Genomic DNA, 23749 nt, shown 5'->3' with positions numbered 1-23749 from the left:
GAATTTTTAGCTGTCATCTCTGATGGATAATGATCATAGCTTTACTCAGCATGGAAAACATGGTTGAAATGTGTCTTAATTACACTGACAGCATGTGTCAAATCAGACACACAATGCTATTCAGCATGAGGCATAAAGATAATTGTGAAGTAATATATAACAAGGTAATTTGTCACTTTCTCTGCTGCACTCTGCTCAAGTCTTCTTTGAGAATATTGTTGGTTTTCTGTCTTTTGCCTCCTCTAGCTTTCTGTAAATCACTGCGTGCCAATGCTGCTTTTTATTTTTTACTTTTTAATCCAGTGTACTTGTTGTTGTCTGCTGTTGTTTTTACATTTGGCCATCTGTCATTGGTCAGAACTTTAGAGGAACCAGGAAACAACAGACAGGGAGACTTATAATTGGTCCACAGAGGATAGTGGCCTGTTCAAGGGAACAGTCTTTGGAGGAGCACTGATTAGAAAACAGCAGGTGCTGGCACTGGCAGGGTACGAGCTCTCAATCGGAGGTCCAAGGCCTCCCAGTGGGCCTTGAGACGACTCTGAGGGTCCCCAGAAAATATGCCAAATGATGTTGTTTAATTCTGTCATAGCTTTCTTCATCATAGAGAGTGCAGGCAGGGCTGGGAAAGTTTCAAATGGAAATCAATTATACAGTAATCACACTCCTTCCTTCACTTGGTATCGACTTGTTTAGTAAGTTTTTGTCCCTAAACATTCATCTTACTTTTTGACAGTTTTCTTGTTTGAGATGTTTTGATTGAACCCATGATATTAGTCTCGTCCGCACACATTATACTATATGTGGCATTGTATAACTGCTGCTCAAGTCACTCATAGTTCAAATCCACATAATGTTTAGAAACCCCATCCAGACGCCTGACTATATCTGGCAAACAGCCTTCAGGTGAGTTTTTTTCCGGCTTTTTGCCTGTATTACAGCCAAAGTGAGAGAGAAACAGGAAAGCCAGTGATAGAGACAACATGCAGCAAAGGATCGCAGGGCAGACACCAACCCGGGCTGCCCCAGCGAGGAGCCACAGGTGAGACTTTTTACACCACTGACCTCAAGTATTGACATTGCAAATACATTAATAAGATCACATCACCAGATGTAGTACCTCTCAGTGGGGTAGTATTGAACTATATGTATTATCATTCATGCAAAAAAAAAAAGAAAGAAAAAAGAAATAGGCTACACATCAAAAACTCACAGCAACATTGGGAAATGTATAGCAACCCAGAGTTGGCCTGCCTGCAAGAAAAATGTGACGAAAGTTTAACCCCATTATTCCATATACCACAATTCCAGCAGGTCCTGTCTGTCCCTAAATCCAGGACTTTTCCTTTCTGTCTCCAATGCATCATTTAGATGAAGTGATCATTTTGGTAAAAACGAACCAAATGTGTGCAAATAGAAGAATAGAAAATGTGCAAAATACAGATTATCTGCATTTGTTTGTGTCAGTTTTGACAAGAGCTAAGAGAAAAACAAGTTTGCTACAAAAGTTGTTTTTTTTTTGCATGCAAATAAGCACAAAAGCTTATTGTCCTGTGTACATGATGAAAGACTGATTTTTTCTACAGTCATGTTTTTGTCTGAAGTATAAAATTGGCATGCTTGTTAAAGGCAACATGGTCAAGTGAAGCCGAGCCAACAGTGCATCTGTGACAATATGTTCCCTGGTAAAATATGTATGCTACCCAAATAAACATCAGTCTCATCAAAATAAAAAAAATAAAAACAGATGTCACAGTTTTTGAATACAGCGCTCAATTATCCAAAATCAAACTGTGTTCTCAATGAGACAGTGCTGCTACGCTTCATCCATGCATCAGTACAATTTATTTGTGATTTCTCCTGTGAAAGAAACATGATGTGCCACAAAGACCGACAAATTCTCTCTTGTAAGTCCTCTGTTTCTCAGGCGCATGCTCGACTGAACTTTAAAAAAATAAAATACAAAAAAAAGCATTCAGATACATTGTTCCATTGATAATTGAACATTGCATGGCTATAAATTGCGTCTCAGGCTGATGGATGCCCCATGGGGGTGAGAGAGAGAACTGTGGTGGATTTGTTGGTTGTTTGTTTGAAAGATAAATGACTGGAGCTTTCAATCTATATAAGCTTATTATCACCGCAAGTGCATATTATAGCAGAGGTCCACAGGGAGGAAGGTGGATCAAGCCTTTGATCCCACCATTTGTTGTGATCTGTGATAACTACGAGAGAATGAAGCAAAAGATTGTAGGAAATCACCTCTAATGAGGGAACCGCAACATGTTTCAATGACTGCTGTCTCAGACGGGGACTTGCTGGAAGACTTTAAATCCTAAGTGGTATTAAACCTTTACCTCATCACATGCACAACAACAGATTTCAGAGGGTTATTCTGTCTCAGTTGTAATTATGCTCGGGTGATTGTTGGATGATCACAAAAGGGCGGGCCAACAAACACTGCAAAAGGAGTGAAGGTTAAATGGTGGTGCTGAATGCTTGAAAACATAATGAGGATGTTCACATTTATCCATTTTTTTCCCCTGTTTTTGGTGAGACTGTTTCCTCCTCCTTATCCTCTCATAAACTAAGGGTTTCCTGAACAGAGTGGGGGATGTTGAGCTGATCGTAAACTTTGAAGCAGACCCGCGATTTTCGACCAAACACACACACAATACAAAGCATATACAGTACACGCAGTGGCGACTTTATTAGGTACATCTGTACAGTCTTACTGCAATTCTACACTATATTTGTCTCAATATCAGTTTGTTTTAACACTGTCCATTGCAACACCTTTTCCTCATTTCCAACAAAGTCAACGGAAATTGACTTTTCTTTCACAACTTGCATCATGCATAGGTGGATTACTAGGGGGCTGACTTCACTGTTCCACTCGACAGCATTGATGAGGAGTGTTTACAGGCTGTTATGTAATGTTGGTTTTAAGAATGAAAGTGAACCTGGCATCAGTTCTCATCAGTCTGCAGTGAATCTGGGCTCTGTTTTCTTCTCAGGGACTAAACATAACCATAAAAAGTTTAATGATGCTGTAGACACAATTGGATATTGTGCGGCAAGACTGGCGGAAATGAATGACCATTTTACTGATATGCTCAGGTTCAGGATATTGGCCAACATTTTCATCGTATCACGGGGGTTGATACTGCTTAATAGTGGCAAATCACAATTCAGTTTAGTGATTAAAATAGTATAATCTTGAAACAGACAATACCAGGACAGAAAGAAAACATAAGATATGCCTTTCTTAAAAAGTTTACAACTGCAAACACTATCACATAGATGTAGGCCTCTCGGTTAAGAGTCAGAATTGAGGGACTCGTCAGCTAAATGGCTGAAATCTCAAATGTCCTGGCTAAATGACAAGTTTAACTACAGAAAATGTTCATTCTTTCTCCAATTTCTCACTCCATTGCCCTTCTCTTTCCCTCCACTTCTTTTTTTTTTTTCTTTTCCCCCTTGCATTCGACCGGCTCCCTCTCCAGCAGCACTGTGCAATCTGTCAGTCATGTGTAGCCTCTGTCAGGTTTTCAGCTAAGACCCGGGTAATCCTGCCATCGCTGAGGCTGTTAACTGGCTAATTACGGAATATATTGCCGTCACAGCCCCCTAATCCTCCGCTCTCATTCACTTTTGCCCATTAAGGATCCCGGGGGATTACTGTAACAATCACACCTCCTTCTCTCTTTGATGGTATACGGGGATTAGTATTAAAATATACAGTGTGTGTCACAGAAGCGATGGCAGTGCTATCAAGAGAGGGAAGAAAAAGAACCACTACACCGAGGAAGTCGTATACATAAAAGAAAAGGTTGTCACATGTATTAAAAGAAGCGCTACACCACCATGTCATGTTTTGGTCATAAAGCCATACACTACCAATCTCCTAAAAAAAAGTTTTACACTGTGTAGAAGTGGAACTGTATGGTTATGTATGGTACAGTGGTTTTCTCTCTAATATTACAAAGTGGAAATTAGTTTAAAACTCTGAAGCTGTTTCCAAGCTATTACTTGGATCTTTTAAAGGCTGAGATGAGGAAGTAAATTGCATTTTCTTAACACATAATCTTGGGAAAGGAGCAAAAGTAAAGCGTGTGTGTATCGACCACGTGGGAACATCTACAGCCCATTAAGCATACACAGCTTCTCTCAGAGCCTGTACCGATGACATTTGAAAATTATAACATTATCTATCTTGAAAAAGATCATACAACATCTAATGTTGATGAAAATAAATAAATAAATTATAAACTTATACAGTTAACAACAATACTATGGCCAAAACTATGCAGGGATCTATGCTGTGGAGAAAACAGTCAGCTGGTTTTTATTCAGTGCTTTTACTGTGGAGTGAAGAAATAATATTTTCCAAGTGAAATGTCAATGTAATTCTCCTGGTCCTCTGTTCTCAGGACAGTTTTGTTAACAGATGGTATTTAGTCCTTGCCATGTTTCATGGCAGCTATCTTCTGTGGCAGTCGTGTTCCCTGTCCGTTCCTTATGGCTGTAGTTAGCATCTATTTAAGTCTCGCTGAATATCTCTGTTTGGTGACACTTTGTGTGATATTTTACTACATATTTGACGAAAGTGAGAAGAACATGAAGCCTAACACTGAACTTTGTTACGGTCATAGGTCCTGTTCAGACCTGGCATTAACATGTGTCTTCAGTGATCCGATCACAAGTGGTCAGCTCTAAGTACGTCAGTTCACAACCAGCTCTAAAATACGTCTCCACATGCGTCTCAAGTGATCACTTGTGATCGAATCTCTCTTCCACGTTTCCGTTCACACTGCTAAAAGAATGTGGCCACATCTGGCCCAGAACACTTCTGAATATGGTCCGAGTGATCGGATCTTAAATGCATCCTCAAGGTATTTCAGGTGCGTTCACACCTGAACTTAGAGCTGACCACTTGTGATCAGATCACCTGAGATGGATGTTAATACTAGGTCTGAACAGGGTCATAGTGTCACACAACTGTTTGGATTATGGGGCAATTTAAATGTGCATGGAACTATGGTATCTTCTAAGATGAGAAGACATTTATCTTAGAAGAGCATATTGCACAACATTGATGTAAGTTGTAAATGATCAAAAAAATTTGGTGAGAACTAATTTCAGGTAACTGTTAAACTAATTGCTTGGAGTCGCCTGCTCCCAGACAGGCCTGAAGAGTTGTTATTGGGAGTAACTGTGAAAAGCATATTGATTAGAAATCAGAAAAAAATGAAGAACCACAGACTAAAGTCAGACCAAAGGTAATGTAAAAATAAATGAATATAGTAACAAGGAAACTGGATTTAGAAAAGTATAGACAAGCTGCCAAATTAGTTATATTGTTCTAATGCCAGGTAAAGTTTCACCAGTGATGTAGTGTACATCTTTATATTTATTTTTTTCTGTTTCCATTACATCAGCCAAGGGTAAAAACCTTTTTTATCATTTCTGGTGTTTACTTTCACAAACTCCTCCACAAACAGAAAACACACAATTTTTTTTTTTTAAATACATAATTTTATTCTAGGGATTTTTAATTCTTTTATAGTCACAGTAAAAGGGCAATTACATGTGTTTTACTCCCAGCTTTGCTCTTCTGCAACACTGACATTAACCAGTTGTTTTTTCAGGATTCTTTTATCTTGAGCTACCTGCAAAAAAAATACTTTTTCATACTAAATTTGAGTTTTAGTCCTTGTTTTTCCCCTTAACTTTCTCAATAAGTTGGATGAACTTTTTTTCAGAAGTTAATATTCGTTGTGACAAAGTGGGACAGGGAGATAGAATAGAAGGTAAAAAGGACAAAGACATCATAGCACTAACTGATAGGAGCCACATTAAAGCACCGCTCCTCTGCCTCCCGGCAACACTCTGTAGGAAGAAGGGAACAAAAGAGACGAAGAGGAGGGAAAAAGGAGAGGGAAAATGATAAGCCAGCATATCTTTTATTATTTCACAGGTGGAAGAGTCTGGTTATCACATGTGTTCGCTTCCTCTCCCTCCTCACCCCTACGCCCGTTGTTTCATTTTTTCCTCTCGCATATACACTTGTACACGCTTTCTTTTATTCACCCACCCCATTTTCCCTCTCCAGCCACCTCTCTCTCTCTCTCTCTCTCTCTCTTATCCACACCTGCACACTTTCTTACCCTTTTCTGCATTCCCCTCCTCTCTGCTTCATTTGAGCCACCCCTCCCTCCAGTAATACAACTCTCCGCCTGCACCGTGCCTTTTAATCACAGTGAACAACGTGTTGCGTTGAGTTTGTTAACAAGTAGTTGTTGTTTGAATTCTGCAATGCTGGGAGGGTTGAGCATTGCCCCCCTGCAGCACAATGTGTTAACCTGATTTTTTACAGGGGAAGATAACACCTCTCTCGGGTTTTTTAGCCATTTTCAAGCTTTGTCACTTGCACAGTTGCACAGATGTGCACTCACACAGACACTGCAAGACTGTCTCTCTCACTCTCTCTCTTTCTTATTTGCAGTCACACGCTCACGCCTTTGTTCTCTCCTCTGACACATTAGTTCCTGAATATCCACCTCAGTTCAGTCACAGTCAGCAGGCACCAAGACAAAGAGACTTCATCATCACCTCTGTTCTGTGTCTTGACTTTGGAAAAAAAGAGAAAAAAAACAAAAAAAAATCTTGCTATTAGAATGAGTTTAAGCCAGTTTATTTCAGAAAAGTCATTTGTGTTCTTGCATGGTAACACACAAATGAGCTCTATTAGACGTTCTCTTTTCTCAAATATCTGCCCTGAGGATTGTCTTATGACCCCAAACCTGACTTCATTATTAAATACTTGCATTGGTTCCTGTGATGAGCCCTCTATTCTTTATATTTAATTTTACACTGCTGGCCTTTCGTGCAGGGGTGTTCTTAAAGGAAAATCAGTGCTCAGATATTAGAAAAATAAATGAATACAACAAATATATTCAACAGCGTTAATACCTCATACTGAAATGTAATTTATGATATACATTGCGCTATATCAAGAGTGTTGTTGCCATATGTCACATATAAGGGGATATATTATTATCACATAGATACATCCTCTGAATATACAGTATGAAGATAAAGCTAAGTTTATAACATACATTAAATGCTCATAGTAAAACTTGTAAATGTGCATATATTTCAAATATCTATGATTAATTTCTATATAGTATAACATGTTGCGAGCATATATATGCAAACATGTATATTTCATTTATATGTGTAAGTTTATTAAAACAACATACACATAAAAATTATATATGCTAATATATGTTTTTCTTTTTTTCTCATTAATCTTAAACGTGTCTATTTTCCCATTCTGGGAAAGTGGTCTCCTACTTCATCTTTTTATTTTTTTTGTACATATATTCATTACATTTGTGTAGTATGGGTATATTTGGATTATATATTTTTTCTTAAAAAGGAATTCAATAGTTGAGCAACACCGATTCGGCTAATGATTCAAAGTTAATAGAAAGCATGCTAAATTGATATAGTGACATACATGACATAAATATATTTATACAACATGTGAATAAGATTTACTGTATTGAATTGTCAGTCCCGCAGTTTTGGTTTTGTTTTTTCTTTCTCGTGAAAAATCTTGTTACTCACTGTCATCACATTCTCATCTGAGTCTTGATGCCATGCTGGTGCCAGAGTGATTTGCTTCATTATTGTTCCCAAATGAATCAGATATATAAACCTTTTTTTTTTTTTTATCACAGCATTCTGGCTAAAAAAAAACAGGTGGAAGTGAGAACACGAAGTAGCATGAATCAATTCCAGCAATTACAGCAGTGCAAAGCAGCAATTAATAATGGTATCAGTTACTGTACACCTGTGTTTGATAAGTCAACACGTCTGCTGTGAAAAACATGTATTCAATTTGAATTCATCTTCTGCTTACTTTACCTATACCACAGTATCCATGTACTGATGTTGTGGAAAAAATATGTTCACACTGAACATAATCCATGGTTTTTGTGTTTTCTTCCAATATCAACACTCACACCTGGCGAAAGGGTTGAATATGAATATAGCCCGGAGAATCTAAGTAGCACATTGAAATACAAAACAGTATCCCAACCTGCATTTTTTTTAATCATTCTGTGTAATTTTTCCAAGTTATAGACACATTTTGTTTTCTTACACAAATCCTCTGTGACCCTCATTATGGGCCCTGATTGCATTTGTGGCTTTGAGTAAACGAGTTTTCAACATGAGGAATTAGATTCACTTCCCCGATGAGGTTTTTTTCCCCCTACTTTTTTATTGTGATGAGAATTGAAATCGTTTTGAAAATATTTCTTTCATTTCTTCTTGTGAGGTGAAAGTGTTGCTGCGTCATTGCCAGGTAAATAAGGAAGGGGATAATATCTGATGTGAAATCCAGCTGTTCTTGGATGATAACCATGAAACCTGCAGCTGAGACCAATTTTTCCTCAACTGAGGAGTCTTGACAATAGATGAGTTTCCCCGTGTCACTCGGCTCAATGGAAAACATGCAGACTTGGTTATGACTTGTTGATTGTATTGCTTTCTGTGTAGTAGCAGGGATAGCTTAGCTTCATAAAGTGGTACTTGTGTTTAGATCAAAGCGCTTCTGCACAGCTTTGTTGGTGCTGAGCTAGATACCACTGCAGAAGCCCCACTTGTTGCATTTTTTCTAAAATACGACTGCACTCTGACTTGGTCAATCCAATGAATAAATAGTTCTAATGGTTCCTAAGGAGAGGCTGAAATCATTTTGAACATTCCCATCTACCTCCTCCCCTCTCTAGTGGTTAAAAGCAAGAAGCAATTTCTCTTTTTAGGGTGAAAGTGGAAAGCCAATCCCGCACAAAGCAATTACTGCAAATTCTTGTTCACACACATATACACACACATACACACACACACACACAAGCAAGCAAGGCAAAAATTATACACAGAATGCCATACACATGTAAGTGTTGATAAAAAAAAACCACACACACACACACATACTCACTGTGCTCAAGCCTTCCTACATTAACACCAAGCTGCCTCTAATTGCCTTTCCTGCTCAGAAACTTCTCGAGTAATCAACATTTTCTTAGAGACGTGTTGCAACAAAGCGGGAAAGATAAGTCAAGAGACCCTAACAACACACCATGTCTCACATCAACCCACACACTCACCACACACGCACATGCACACACACGCACACACACACACACACACCATCATCATCATCAAAACAACAAACCTTGCCAGCAAACTATCACACCAGTAGCCTGAACAAACACAAAATACACTCAGAGCATCTTTTTTTTTTTCACGGCGCATAATCAGCAGCATCCAAATAAAGACAGTTAACAGTGGCATGGCAACTGAAAAGAAAAAGATGCTGCGGGAGACTGAAATCAAGGGACGGGAGGGGAGAAGAGAAAGAGAAAGAAGGGGGGAGGGAGGGTAAGGGGGAGTGATACGGCTTCTTAGCTCTTTGGAGTGTGTAAAATAAAAGGATCACTTGTATTCCTAATGACTGTGATGTGTGACAGTATTTAAAGCCATTAGGGGGGGAATATGAGCCAGAAAAAAAATTCCCACAATGCACCACCCAAACACTGTCCACTGCTGCTATGAGAGCCAAGGAGGGCGAGGGAATCGACAGAGAGAGAGAGAGAGAAAGGGCGAAAGAGGGGAAATCAGAAAAGTAGTGGAAATAAAGTGGAGAAGTAAAAGCATAAAGAATGAAAAGGAAAATTGGAAAATGGGAAGAGATTGGGGATAGAGTGGGAGGGAGGAGGGGAAAAGGGGGGAGGGTATAGGGGAGGAAAGTAAGAAAGCGAGCCAAAGTGTGAGAGGATGAGATGGGGGGGGGGTATCTGGTGACTACAGGCTCTCTGGTGTCTTCTATCTTTGATCTAAATGTACTTTGGCATTTCTCCTCTCCTCTCCTCAGATGCAATTAGATTCCTCGCTAGCCAAGCAGACGCAGATGAAATGGCTGCTTAATGACTTCCTCGGCAACCCGCCCCAGCAACGCAAACCTTCCATCTGGAGCCTCCTGTTTCTCTACCCTCTCTCTTCTTCTTCTCCCCCCTCTCTCTCTCTCTCTCCTCTTCTCCTCGCCCGTCTTCTTCACATATCCCACTTTGATTTTCTGTCAGTTTTTCCTGTGTATTCTTCTTTCATTCGCTCTGCTTTTCCTGCTTTTTCTTTCTCTTTTCATCTTCGCTGTCATATATTTTCTGTACTCACTTCCTCATTTGCTTTAACTTTTTTTTTTTTTCACTTGTCTTGATTCTTGTCTTTTCTGTTTTATTGCTGTTCTTTTTCATACCTCTATTACTTCTTCTGCTGAGTGACCTGGATAAGCAGCGACTCTCAAGTTCACTAAGAATACAATTTTGTATATTTTGTAAGATAAGTGGAAAATGACTTTGGTGAGACAAGCACAAAAAGACTAAAAAAAGAATTTGTCCAAGAAAGTGGTCATTGTAGGTGAGTGTCCTATTTTCTCTGCTCTCTGCTGCTATTTTACTTACAGGCTGTTTTACTAAGAAATGCATCTTACTCGATCCAGACACAGTCATATTTGACCAAACTTCCCTGATCCAAATCAGAATCAATTAGTTTACTAATGAAAATTGATTACTTAAACTAAGCTTTGAAAATGTGTCAACAGTTTTGTTTAGTATAAGATTTGAAGTTAGTGGAATAAATCATACAGTTTTACCATGTGTGGACTGTCAATGAGGAGTACTATATAAAAGAATGCCAGTGTTGTTTTGCTCGTCTTTCCCCTATAAGTTGTTTTTACATTAATCATTTCCAAACATTTCTGATAATTTAACTGATTTTTTAATTTTTTTTTTTTATTCCACAAACTTCCTGTTATCTCAAGCGCAGACACGGTGTTGTCAAACTTATTTAGAAATGAACTGCTCTCAATCCAACAAAGTTTGCAAAGCAACGGATATTTCGAAGAGAGGATTTCACTTCTTGCCATGACTGTCAGGTGTCTGTGTGGGGTTCAATTCATCAGCCATCTGGTCACAAGCCTGCTTGTCTAACCTTCACGTAACTGCTGTCTCCATCTCTTCATCCTCCATCCTCACCCCTCTCTCTCTCACTGGTGTTTTGTGGTACTCCGTTCATCTTTTCATCTCTCCACAGGAGGAAGGGCGCATTTTCTAATCGGGCTGAGTAATGCAAATTTAATGAATTTGGCAGTGAATTTGCATGGTGTGTGTGCACGCACAAACATACACAAATATGGAGTGTGCACGCACACACGGATGCTCATCCAAAGCCACAAAAGCATGCTTACTGCCAGTCACAGGTGGATGCCAAGATTTGCACACACACACACACACACACACACACACACACACACACACACACACACACACACACACACACACACACGATTGGGTGTTAGCTGTGCAGCCAACAGGACATTGTACAGTGGTTCCTCTGTGTTTCTCAGGTCTCCATGGATACTGGGAGCCACACAGCAGATGGGTGCCCGCACACACACACGCACACGCGCGCGCACATACTATAACTTACTGACTCTAGACTGTCCAGGACAGTCAATCTGCTGCTCTTTTATGGTTTTAATTAATACTGTTTTGTTTATGCGTCAGTATTGTATCTCCTAATTCACTGGCATTATGTACTCTGCTGTCTGCCATGCTGCAAGGCCATTTTCATACAAAGGGCAAAGTCCGTAACCTTGAGGACACCTATACAAATATATAAATACACTTGACAGTAAAATATGTGGACGTACACCACTGGGTGACTCTTCCATTTTCAGAAACTGGTTGGAAACTCTTCTCTTAGTTATTAGACTTTACAGGAAGGATTTTTTGGCTTGGACATGTGACTGAGTTCTCTCATACAATCCTGTCTTTTTTTTTTTTTTTTTACTTGCCTTCAACAACAATCTTCTGTGACATTTGACATAATGATAGCCTAAAATGCAGTAAACATCCTAATGCAAAGATAGCAGTGCTGTGGCTGTCCTTGGCAACTGAGCACACTTCAGCAGAGAAGATAGGATAAGATTAAGATAAGATATCCTGTATGTTATTTGACCCCTTGAGGAAATTTGGTCTGCACTGCAGTTTTACAGCAAAAAAGAGACATACTTAAGCTTTATCAACATGCAAGAGATCCATCATCCCTTACTCTCTACTGCAATCATTCAAACAATCTATGCATGCTGATTCCCTAAGCAATGACTTCACTTGCAGCAGTTTAAAGTTCTCATATATGTAGGCAGAATTGTATACTTGCAATACTTGTAGCCTGTGCCAGAGGGTAAAAGCTGAGACTGTGTAAAGAACATAAGTTGAGTCCAACCTGATTTTGAGGGCCTCTCTGCTAAGAGACTCCCCGAAGAGCGAAAGCGATTAAACTAACTAAATTAACTAAAGTGATTTTTAAAATACAGTATTTTCATAGTGGTCTGCTTTCAGCTTTAAAGACAAGCTGCTGTACCATGCAGTAATCCCACTCTAGCACTGCATAGTATAAAATCAACCACAGAGCCAGAGTTTGTGTACGAAATACTTCTGATTTTGTGCAACCTGAACTGCTCAATAGACTGATGGTAGATGGTCGCAAACAAGAAATCATCAACACTGTCACATGACAAAAGCCATCTCCTCTGTCTTCTTCACATACTGCATAGGATGGTTTACCTCACACCGGCGCAAAAATCTTTTCATTTAGGAAAAATAAGAAAAGGACTTAACAATAGTGTCTTACCTGAACCATACTTAAACCACAGTGTATTTGCAATGTACAAGTGTGGAGATATAGTAAAACATTGTCAATGAACATAATTGGGGGTTTTGCAGGGTTATCCAATATTAACATTGTTATGGTCTGGTGATAGGATTGGTCACACATACTAGTCCTGGGCTCTGACAGGACATTATAAACTATTCAATTTGTGCTATTTGTAAACAGGATTAATACAGGCCTGTGAGGCAACATGCATCTGCTTCCGTTTCTGAATCAATATGCCAGACTGCAAAGAACAAAACATGAACAGGCCCAGGTATGACGTCGTGACTTCTGTGCCAGGCCATTACACCTAGTGTATATTCAAAGGGGAAAGATCAAGAATTTAAACTCTGCTTTAAGAAAGGACACCATAATCCTTTGAAAACATTTCATAATGACTGATGTTAATGCGACAGAGTGCTAATCACTATTTGTCTCGCGGCAAGGTATTTTAGGAGCAGGTGTAATGATGGACCCCCCCCCATGGGTGGGGAAAGTTACAAAGTGCTTCACAACTAAAACCATTAGGCAAATCAAAGAGTCAGGAGAGTAAGACACATAAATGTGGAATACAAAGAAAAAAGAACAGAATGAATCCAGGAATATCATGAATAAGATAGCAAATACATCTGTCCAATATAAGTGAGAATATATAAGTGAGTTTTTTTAAAATGCCAACTGAATTAGATGATGTAATAGGCAGAAGAAAACTACTCCAAACATTCAAAGGCTAAGAGAGCAGATGCATGGTCTCCCTGTAAGGAATAGCTGTGTGATAGTTGAAAGTAGTTGTGAAACACACTATCTCTTTCTCAGCATTGGCATTAACAGCTGTTTACTTAGAAGAAACATTGTGAGTTCAGCATCAAACTTTATTCCTTTGCTCACCAAGAGCTGTCTCCAGTGATGGAAAGCAACGCCAATGTTAACTTTTATTTCTACCACGTCTTTTCTTCTACTGGAGTTAGCATGCTAACCAGCTAGCCACGGCCCACTTTTCCGATATAGCGACTCACCGCAGCCTCCAATCTGCCCTGAAGAAGAAGCGCTGCTCAGAGAGTGTATAATAACCTCTTCTATTGTAAACGCAACGATGACCAATGCTATCGTCAAGCGACAATAATTTATAAAGTATAAATAAGTATTTATAAAGTAGTAAAAGTAGATCTAATAGAACAATCTAATTTCAAAAGAACCACACTTTTACCTATTTTACAAAGGCCCAGCCATATTAAAATGATCATTTAAGGCATTACACTGAAGCTTTTATCTGAAGTGACATGCAGTCAGAGCATCCATAGAACCTATTCACCAGACCATCGATATAAGAAAGAAAACTCCTCTGCATCTCTCACAGCTCTTATTTCTCTCGGTTTCTTTCTCAGAGCCTCTCTCTCTGAATAAGATCAGGATCAGCTAATTGCCTTTGATGTCAAATCCAAAGATCCTTTTTAAATTGACATTTATTTGGCCAGCTTGTACAACTTTCCACTAAACCATTAGTTGGTTTCAATACTTTGCAAATGTGGCTTGCTATGTGAAAAAAAAGTGCCTTAAAATCCAACCTATTTTCTGGGGGGGGGTTGGGTTGTTTTTAAAACAGAGTGCCTCGGGCAGTCCATCTGCAATTTTGAATACTGATGTAATATTTAATGTGGAATGTTAAAACAGTGTTGGTTAAAGAGGAATACCATTGTCATTTAAATTTATTGCCCATGGCGTTTACTACCAGCCATCCATGACTAGTTTACAATCCCTCAGACACTCTCCACTGCATACAGTCTGTTTTTAGATATTTTTACATTTACTTAATTTTTTTCAGACAAACCTGGCAGTGGCAAACAATTCACGAAATTAATGGCTGTCCCTACACAGACCATCCCAGTAGAATACAGAGTGATTATTTTCTCTGGGAGACTTCTGTTTTTTTCCTTCAGTAAGCAGGGTATAACATTACACACACACAGATATGAAAATAAATGTTCATAGCCATAAAACGTGCTTGGTTTCTTATCATACTGGACATGAATGACTTCTGTCTGAATGGGGAAAACCCATCTGTGACTCTGCTGACTGTGTCCAGACACCACCAGGAAAAAAAAAGTGAAGTGGTGGAGCAGCCAAGACGATTAAAATGAAATGACACTGGTTTTATCCTTCAAGATTTTTTAGCTGTGTCATCTCATTCATTTCTGTCTCTCTCTGCCTCCCTCTCTCAACCTCCATCTCACCTGCTGTGTGCGATAACCAATGATAATGAAACACCTTCACTGTGACAGAGCAAGCTAGAGACTCACAGCATGAACCTTCCTTTGCTGCCCAGTGAGTGTCTCACACATATGCGTATGCACGCACAAACACGCACACACAAACACACACATACACACACACACGGATGAGTGTAAAAGTATGCGCATACACATACCAGGTCCACACCTGCACTGTAACTGTAAATGCATTCAAGTGGTGTGTGGTGATTTTTACAGATAGACAAGTACCTACTACACGCCCAACTATCTTTTCATTACATTATTATTATTATTACATTATTCCATATCGAATATCCAAAGCACTTCCATGGTAATCTGTTATACCAATTTGAGATGATAAATCACAGTGTAATTTTCTCATTTGCTTGCTTCGGAAGGAAATTCTGTTGAAGTAATTTTCTAATGTGCAAGTGCAGTTTCCACAAGCATCTTTGTGTGTGTATAATAATGTGTTTAATATCATAACTGATCTCAGAACAGTGGAAGAGTCGAAGGTAGCGTGACAGGCACACTTCTCTGTAGCTAGCTATAGCTAGTCACCCGTCAACGATTCCTGGATTATCCACAAGGCGCAAGTGCAAATGTCCAAAAATGTTCTTCCCCCTCTTCTTGACAAGCCCCAGCATTTGTCAATGGAATACAACCGCGCCCACAAACATGACAGAAATAATTGATGTGGGGCGCCCTGGTAGCTCACCTGGAAGAGCGCATACCATTAACACTGAATCCTTCCCGCAGGGGCCAGGGTTTGAATCTAGCCTGGGCCCTTTGCTGCATGTCATCCCCTCTATCTCTAACTTTCCTGTCGCAAAAATGCAGAATAACAAAACCTTTAGAAATGACTGATGCTATGGCTGGTAGTCAAGCTAGCAACAACAGCCTACTGCAGCCACAAGAGGGCAGCAAATTATAAGATCATGCAAACAGGTTATATCAGATCCTTTATGAGGCAAAACACTGTTCTGAGATGTAAGGAGATATATCGCTTCCATTTTGGAATCTCTCTGATTGATTTATTTTTTATTGCTTTAATTGGTCTAGCACTGCTTGCCTTGCTTGTCCTGATGGCACGCCACTGATCCATTCTGTTTCACATACAAAGGTGCAAAGACAATTACATGTACATACACATAATGTACATACAGAGAAATGTGGAGTATGTAATGGCTCCTTAACCCACAAATTGCTGTTTTCATATCTGTGGTTGTGTACTGATTAAATGAAACATACAATGTGAGTTTTTTCAATTAGTGAGTTTTAGAGGTGGTGGTAGGCATAGAGGCAGGGTAGTGGTTTTCCCTTACTGCAGTTTTTATGCTAAGCTAGGCTAACAACGTCCTGGCTTCAGCTCCGTACTTGACATACAGAAATGAGAGTGGTATCGATCACATTATCTCAGCTCCTGGCAAGAAAGCAAGTAAGCATATTTTCCAAAATAACACAACTATTCCTTTAAAAGATTACTCAGTCTTACTAAGCTGACAGAGAGACCACCGGGCAGCTGGGTGAAAAGAAAAAGCTGAAAAATGAATACAAATGACACAAGGTCACTTCAATTAAACTACTCTTTTCATGCACTTGCTAACTTGGGTTGCCCCAAATTTACATTTACATTATTAACATATCTATGATTACACCGCCACAAATTATTAAACTACTGAGCTTATCTCATGGGGTCATTTATAATAATTTCAATATTTTCAAACAGTATTGTTGGTGTCTACCTAAAGGCTCATGTCTGCAAACTGTCTACCTCACAGGAAATTAGACCAAAAGTTAAAAATTAATGACACCCGTGCCGTTTTGACATTTTAAAATTTGTAAACTTGTTACAACTGTAAGAGGCATTTTCTCTTAAAGAAAAGGTCAAAGTGCAAGACCAGATTAACAATAACATGTGTCATGGTAAAGAGAAGAATCATGCTGACCATATATCTTAAATATTGACTTTGTTTGCATTGATTTACTTATTAGAAATTACTTCTCTCTTAGTGTTTGAGCTTTTCCTAGAAGTCAAAATTTAATGTAGTTTCTTCTTTACAAAAGTATGTATTGGCCATTTGGGAATAAAGATCTTCATTTATAATCACATCAGAGTTAATACCTTAGTTTGAAACAGCTGAGATTAATAAGGGGAATCATCACCATATTAAATGAGATTGATTAGCTCAGTTAAATTGATCCCATCAATTACAGATTTGATCAGCTGTGACAGCTTCTACAGAGTGATCTGTTTATCCATCCATCTCTCTGTCTTTCATTCCCAATTTCTGACTTCCCTCTGTCAGGAGTTGTCTCCATCTCATTTTCACCAGCTCCACAGTTATTGGTCTCTCTCTAATAACTCCGCAAGTGCTGGGGATGGGAGACAGAAAATGTTAACTTGCAGTAAATAGACGTGTTTGTTATAGGTGGCCATGTTTCATCATTTCCTGATGTGAAAGGTAATAATAATGTCTAATCCTCTAAGCAAAGGCTGCATTTTTTTGGTTTGTTTTGTTTTTTCTAAATGAGGCTTTAAGACTTGGATAAGATTGTGGTCTTGGTTCAGTACCGGAAAAGTCACTGTCGACCTGAAGCACAAGACGGGATGCACTGACTTTTTACAAAATTTAATCATGAAGCTGTAAACCTAACATCAGTTGGAAGACAGGAAGTGAACCCCAGTTTCCAACGTCAAAGTCAGATGCTTATATAAAAAGGAAGCAAAACATTTTGCAAGTTATGCATAGGCTGTTTTCTCAGAAGCTTTCGAACAGGAGTTACCACTCATGTGTCATGGCGAGCCAACCGTATGCAGGTTTTAATCCCAACCAATCACTTCAACTGGTGATTTGACTGATCAGTTCTTCCCCACTTATTGAGGCCCAGTTACACCAGCATTTACAATGGCACAATGTCTCTGTTTTCAATGCAATCACCACAACAAGTGGATTCACTCACAGTGGAATGAATTTTCCACACTGAAGAGTAAAAGTGAGTTAGGAAACTCGCTAGTTCTGAGAGCTTCCTTTCTCTTCATTTCTAACCTTCATTGAACAAAATGATGTACAATCCAAACGCCAGCACGGCACAGACAAAATAGAAATAACCTTGGGGAGCTATTCTATTGTGACTGACTTTGTGGCTTGCTAGCATGTACAGTTTGCCAGCTACAATAGTTTACCAACTATCCCTGATGAATAGCCCCAGACGTCACTGAGGCTCTAGCTCTACCTATTTGACAAATTAATCTCAGTGTGCTACAATCTGTAGATTTTTGAAACTCATGTTGATTAACAGGGACACTAAAATAGAGTTAGTCTTTTAGGCAGTTGGACATGCACCCAGGGAATAGATGGATGTCAGTGCAATGGCCCCAAAACTGTGTGTGTGTGTGTGTGTGTGTGCGTGTGTGTGTGTGTGTAGGTGTAGGTGTGTAGGTGTGTAGGTGTACATTTGTGAAAGAAAAAGACCCTGACATACAGAGGGCCACCTGCTAAGTGTGATGGATGGATGTTGCTGCTCACACACACTGTGCTCACTCTGACACACACAAACACACAGCTGACACACACAGTTTGTCATCCACGCACACCCATACACTGACACGCGGAGAATTTTACCTTACAGCCCTCCACGCACACACATTGTCAGGTACACTTCAGCATGTCGTCTGTCTGCAATTTCTTCAAGCTTTGTAGTGAGGAATTACGCAAACCATGCTATGCGCACATACACACGTGTGTACCTACACGTGTATGCCAGTCAGATAAACATGTTTTCTATCTCTCTCACAGCTGTTTCTGAGACTTCTATATATTTCTGCTGCTTATTTCAGCTTGCATTTGTTTCTATCCCTTTGCTATCAATTCCCTTGTTTTGGTTTCCATGCTTCCTCTCCTTTCTTTTATTTTCCTTATTTCTCTCTCTGTCTACCTCAGGTTTTGGGGTCTGTGAGGTTGGACTGTCTCTTTAAGGGTGTCAGTCTGGAATTGAGATTCTCAGAAGGCCTTTGGATGATCGAGCATCTGCAGGACGCAGATAAAAGGTTTTTCTGAGGGTTCCCACTCTCCGTCTCATATTATAACTTAATACACACATACAGCACATATGTACATGTAAACGTGCATACAACATACAACGTATTGCATATTGATGTACAGTGGTTACACGACATAAGTGGCTTACACTCACGTGTGGTGTGCACGCAGACACGCACGTACATCCATAGATACACCTCACACCTTTCATGCACCCACGCAGAAACACTCCACGCACAACAGGTAGCGCACACGTACATCAAAGTGAAAATAGTTTTTCTTGATATTACTCTGGGTGCCAGCACAGGAAGCCTGAAAGCCGGAGGTAGAGACACAGAGGGAGAAAGAGGGGAAAGAGAAGGAGAAGAAATAGAGACAAAAGCATTAACTGGTGACATCCATGCGAGAAGGTATCTGATGACTAGAACTATATTTCATTCTCACTTTGTCCCCTGAAAGAAGCAGTGTGTTGTGTGTTTGTGTGTATGTTCATTGTTTGTGCTTTCTGCTCGTGTGTGTATTAGAATGCTTCCTCATGTATGTATGTATGTATGTATGTGTGTCTATCTGAGGTGGTTTGTGATTGGTGTAGGATTGTTTATGGTTAATGTATACAAGAGTGTGTACATGTTATTTCTGTTTATATATGCACTGATATGCATGCCCTATTTCTGAGATATTCACACATATATATATTTATATATATACATGAATGCTGCACCTGCAGCTAAGCCAGAAACAGAAGTTACTTATTTGTGTATTGAACAGGGAAAATCTGAGGAAACATTGTCACATAGGGGGAAACAATTATGATGGAATGAAGCTACTTTGCTGTCTCCAAGATCTTTTAATCCAAATTCCTTGATGGTTTGTGTTTCAGCAACAAGCAAGTGCTCTTTGTAGGAATGTGTCACATTCTGTGCATTGGCATCTGCTGCCTGTGATCACTTTGCACCTATATACACCAGTTTTATAACATACGGTACAGCAGGAAAGACTACCAGAGCTGGAAAGAAAATGAGAGACTTCTCCCGCACAGCACCAGGAACAGCTGGTCATCTTAATGTTTTAATACATTATCAGAGAAATAATAATTGGCAACACTAAATGAGCAGTGTTGCCAACTTAGCAACTTTGTTGTTAATTTTAGCAACTTTTCAGATCCCTTTAACGAATTTTTTTCAAGATAGTGCCTAGCGACTAATCTAGCTACTTTTTTGACAAACTTTATACTTACTTTCCAAAAAGTCCCACAAGTCCCAAAAGTAGGTGCCATTTTGAAAGAAGGGGTCTGAAAAGTTGTTAAATCTGGCGACAAAGTTAAGTCACTAAGTTGGCAACACTGAATAGAACAATCATTTTGAAACAGCAACGGAAACTCCAACTCAGTCATGTAGTATTCAGCTGACCAATTGTGGAAATATGATCAGTCAGTCAGTCTGTCAGTCAGATTCACGATTATAAGGCTTCGAGAAGAATGCAAATTAATGCAAATCATGTTAACAACTTAATAAGCTGATACAGTATCAGACCTCTTTCTTTTTCAATTTTCATCAACAGCTACACAAAGACAGCAAGTTCAGCTAGTTGTAAGCTAATCAACGCTGCCAAAAGGAGAAGCGACACATCCTTTTCGTGCTATGTCAACATGTGCATGGAAAGGTGCCATAGAGTGTTAATCGCGCCACCTGCCTTTGTCCCAACAGACAAGCAAACACACACACAGATGCACATACACATTGGCCCATCTGTGTGGAGAGGCAGCACCTCTGTGCGTGTACATGTGTGTGTATAAATACAAGTGTAAAGGTTTGCATCACTGTTTTTAAAATGTGTGTGTTTGTGTATGTGTGCAGCGGTGCTTGTGCATGCTGATGTGAGTGAACTCCCAATCATTCTAATTGCAAATATTTTAATATCATTCTCATTTCCAATTTTTTTTTCTCTCTCTCTCTCTTCTGTCATTCTCTCTCTCATCCTCTCAGTTTCTCTCCCTCTTTCTCTCTTGCTCCCTCCCTCCTGCTCGCTGCATCTCGCGTCTCTTTTTCATATGTTAACAGTCTGATTAGGGATTTGGTGGCCTCCCGGCAGTTTGAACCAATCAAGAGCTAGTTTAACTGCGCTCACACCTGTCCTGACAGGAATGATAACGACCGTGGCCAGTCACCACTGCTCTGTCCTGTTGCCACGGTGATCAGCCTGTTTTGGAATTCAGATGGCTGTGTGAACTCAGCCAGTTTGAAAAGGGGTTAGATTTTTTTTTTATTTCAAATTTGAGCTAAAATGTGAAGCTAAATTGACCGAGGTATAACCTGGGAACTAGCTGGTTTGCTGTGTTTAGTCTTTTGAGAGGTTACATTGCTTATGAGTCATTTTATCTAGCTTCATCTATATATACACATATATATATATATATATATACTCTCCCCAGTTTGGACCAGGTCTTCTTTGACCCATCTTCCTTACAAACAGACAAAAATGATCCCTCAAATTTAAAAATAACTTTTTTCATCTCAAATTGATCCCTCACTTTTCAATAAATTGGTTAAAAAAAATATTGACATTTCACAAGTAAGAGAGGATTGGTTTAGGTTCAACCCCTTTTCTTTGTATAGATGAAATTATTTTGAGAATGGCCATGCGCTGACACCTGAGTCGGCTCCATTCACTGAATGAAGGTAAAAAAGGTCAAAAGTAAACAAACTTTTAGAAATGATAAAACCAAAAAATACTAAAATATATATGAAATTAAACTGTCTTAGAAAAGGCATTTTAAATGTTATTTTTCAAATATTTTTTCCTTACTGATTTCAGTGCTTCTTTAGTGTCTTGCACTTTTTTTTCTTGCACTCGTTTTTTAGCTGCATTTACTCAGACTTTTTCTGCACTTGCTACATACGTGCGCTATACGCAACTATCCACTTTGCTCAAGCAGCTGTTGCTGTGCAACAGAATCAAGTTCTCAAGTATCATACAGCCTATTGTCACACGAGATATAAAGACTTTAATCGTAGCCACCACCATTTCAGCATGTATGTATTGTGACTTATTGTGCCCTATAAGTGACAGGTATAGAAGAGGCAGGATGACAGACAGATCAAGACACTGGGATGAGGAAGTTGAACACAATGATCAAAGAGAGTTGTAGCTTTTTCATAGATACCGGTAGTTCTTAAATGTTATGTCACGCATGTTTTCAAACTAAAAATGTATTATGGCGTACTGTTAAGACTACTTGGTTGTCTTTCGCAACCTACACCTTGTAAAATAGCAGTGTTCTTAATGGCGTAAGCAAATAAGCCAATAAAGTTATGGAGAAAGTGAACCAGAATGAGAGCTAGAGAAACAGACACAGCAAAAACAGAGTTAAGGGTAGAGGGACTGTCTGCTAACCCACACACCTTAGCCTTTCATCAGTGCTGTGTGCGTAGGCGATGGTGGCGTGTGTTGGTTTCTATTCGTCTGATACCTCTGAGTCGTTCTTATTAATACAGTCACACCTTTATTTATTCATTATCATGCTCATATTTTATTCATCCCTTGTTTCATTTTATCTTTATTTACTGCAGTGCTTTCAGCTGAAAGAATCATCAACTGAATGGCGGAGTTTGATCAAACACTGACAGGGAGGTGTTTGTGTGTGTGTGTGTGTGTGTGTGTGTGTGTGTGTGTGTGTGTGTGAGAGGTAAGGAGAGATGGAAAAAGAGAGCAAAAAGTAGAAAGAGTAAAATGGAGGGAGGTGGTGAGAGCAACATGGACAGGTAGAGACAAAGAAGAAAGAGGAAAGCAGGTAGGGAAAAAGTTGAAAAATCTCACCAATAAGATAGAAACAAATGAAACCACACACACGTTATTACTTCTGTTCATTCTCATTTTCTAAATAACACATGCATACACATTCATGCGCATACAGCAGCGTAACAACCAAGTGCCAAGCTTCCATCGTCTTGTAGTGCTGCACAACATCTTGTCATTTCAATCCCCCAAAGACACATAAAGGAAGTGCATTTTATAGATAAACAAATTAAAGGATGAACACCAACTCAGACTGTGAAACTCCTCACAAAACAACCAAAAAACTGGGACAGTGAACGAAAAAGTGTGCCATGGTCTCTCTCAGATTCTTAGCAAACATTTCACCAGGTGTTTGCTCTAAACTTAATGCCCTCCGGAGATTACCTCGTACAACCTCCTCAGGAAATGTTTGAACTAAATAACTTAACCCACCTCTGTGCATATGTTCCTTGTCACCTTATTTCTTGCCCTCTTAAAAGGAGCGGCCCGAAACAAAACTTTTTTCCTTATCTGCTTACCCCCATGATTAAAAACTGTGTGTGATCACCAAAGATTCACATCAGTGAGTAGTGTCCAGCCAACATAAAGGGACCATTACTTTTACACTTGTGCAGAATGATAATTTCAGTCTTCTCTGCTCAGGTTAAAGGCTTTAATCAGCAGATCTACTACATGATGAAGGAGGGGAGACAGTTTGTCACTGACCCTCTGTTTTACCAATATGATATAGATAAACCATAAATCACAGGAGCACAAAAACCAATTCGGCCTTGGGGTAAAGAGTGTACATCTGACATCGACACATATTTAGGAGGGAGTTTAGATTTTAACTGATGATCATACTGACTGTATTAAAACAGCATCACTGACATG

Source organism: Seriola dumerili, unplaced genomic scaffold (genome assembly GCF_002260705.1).
Source record: "Seriola dumerili isolate Sdu_G_001 unplaced genomic scaffold, Sdu_1.0 BDQW01000668.1, whole genome shotgun sequence".
Taxonomy (NCBI): Eukaryota; Metazoa; Chordata; class Actinopteri; order Carangiformes; family Carangidae; genus Seriola; species Seriola dumerili.
The sequence above is the reverse complement of the archived record's forward strand: the minus strand, read 5'-3'. Positions refer to the sequence as shown.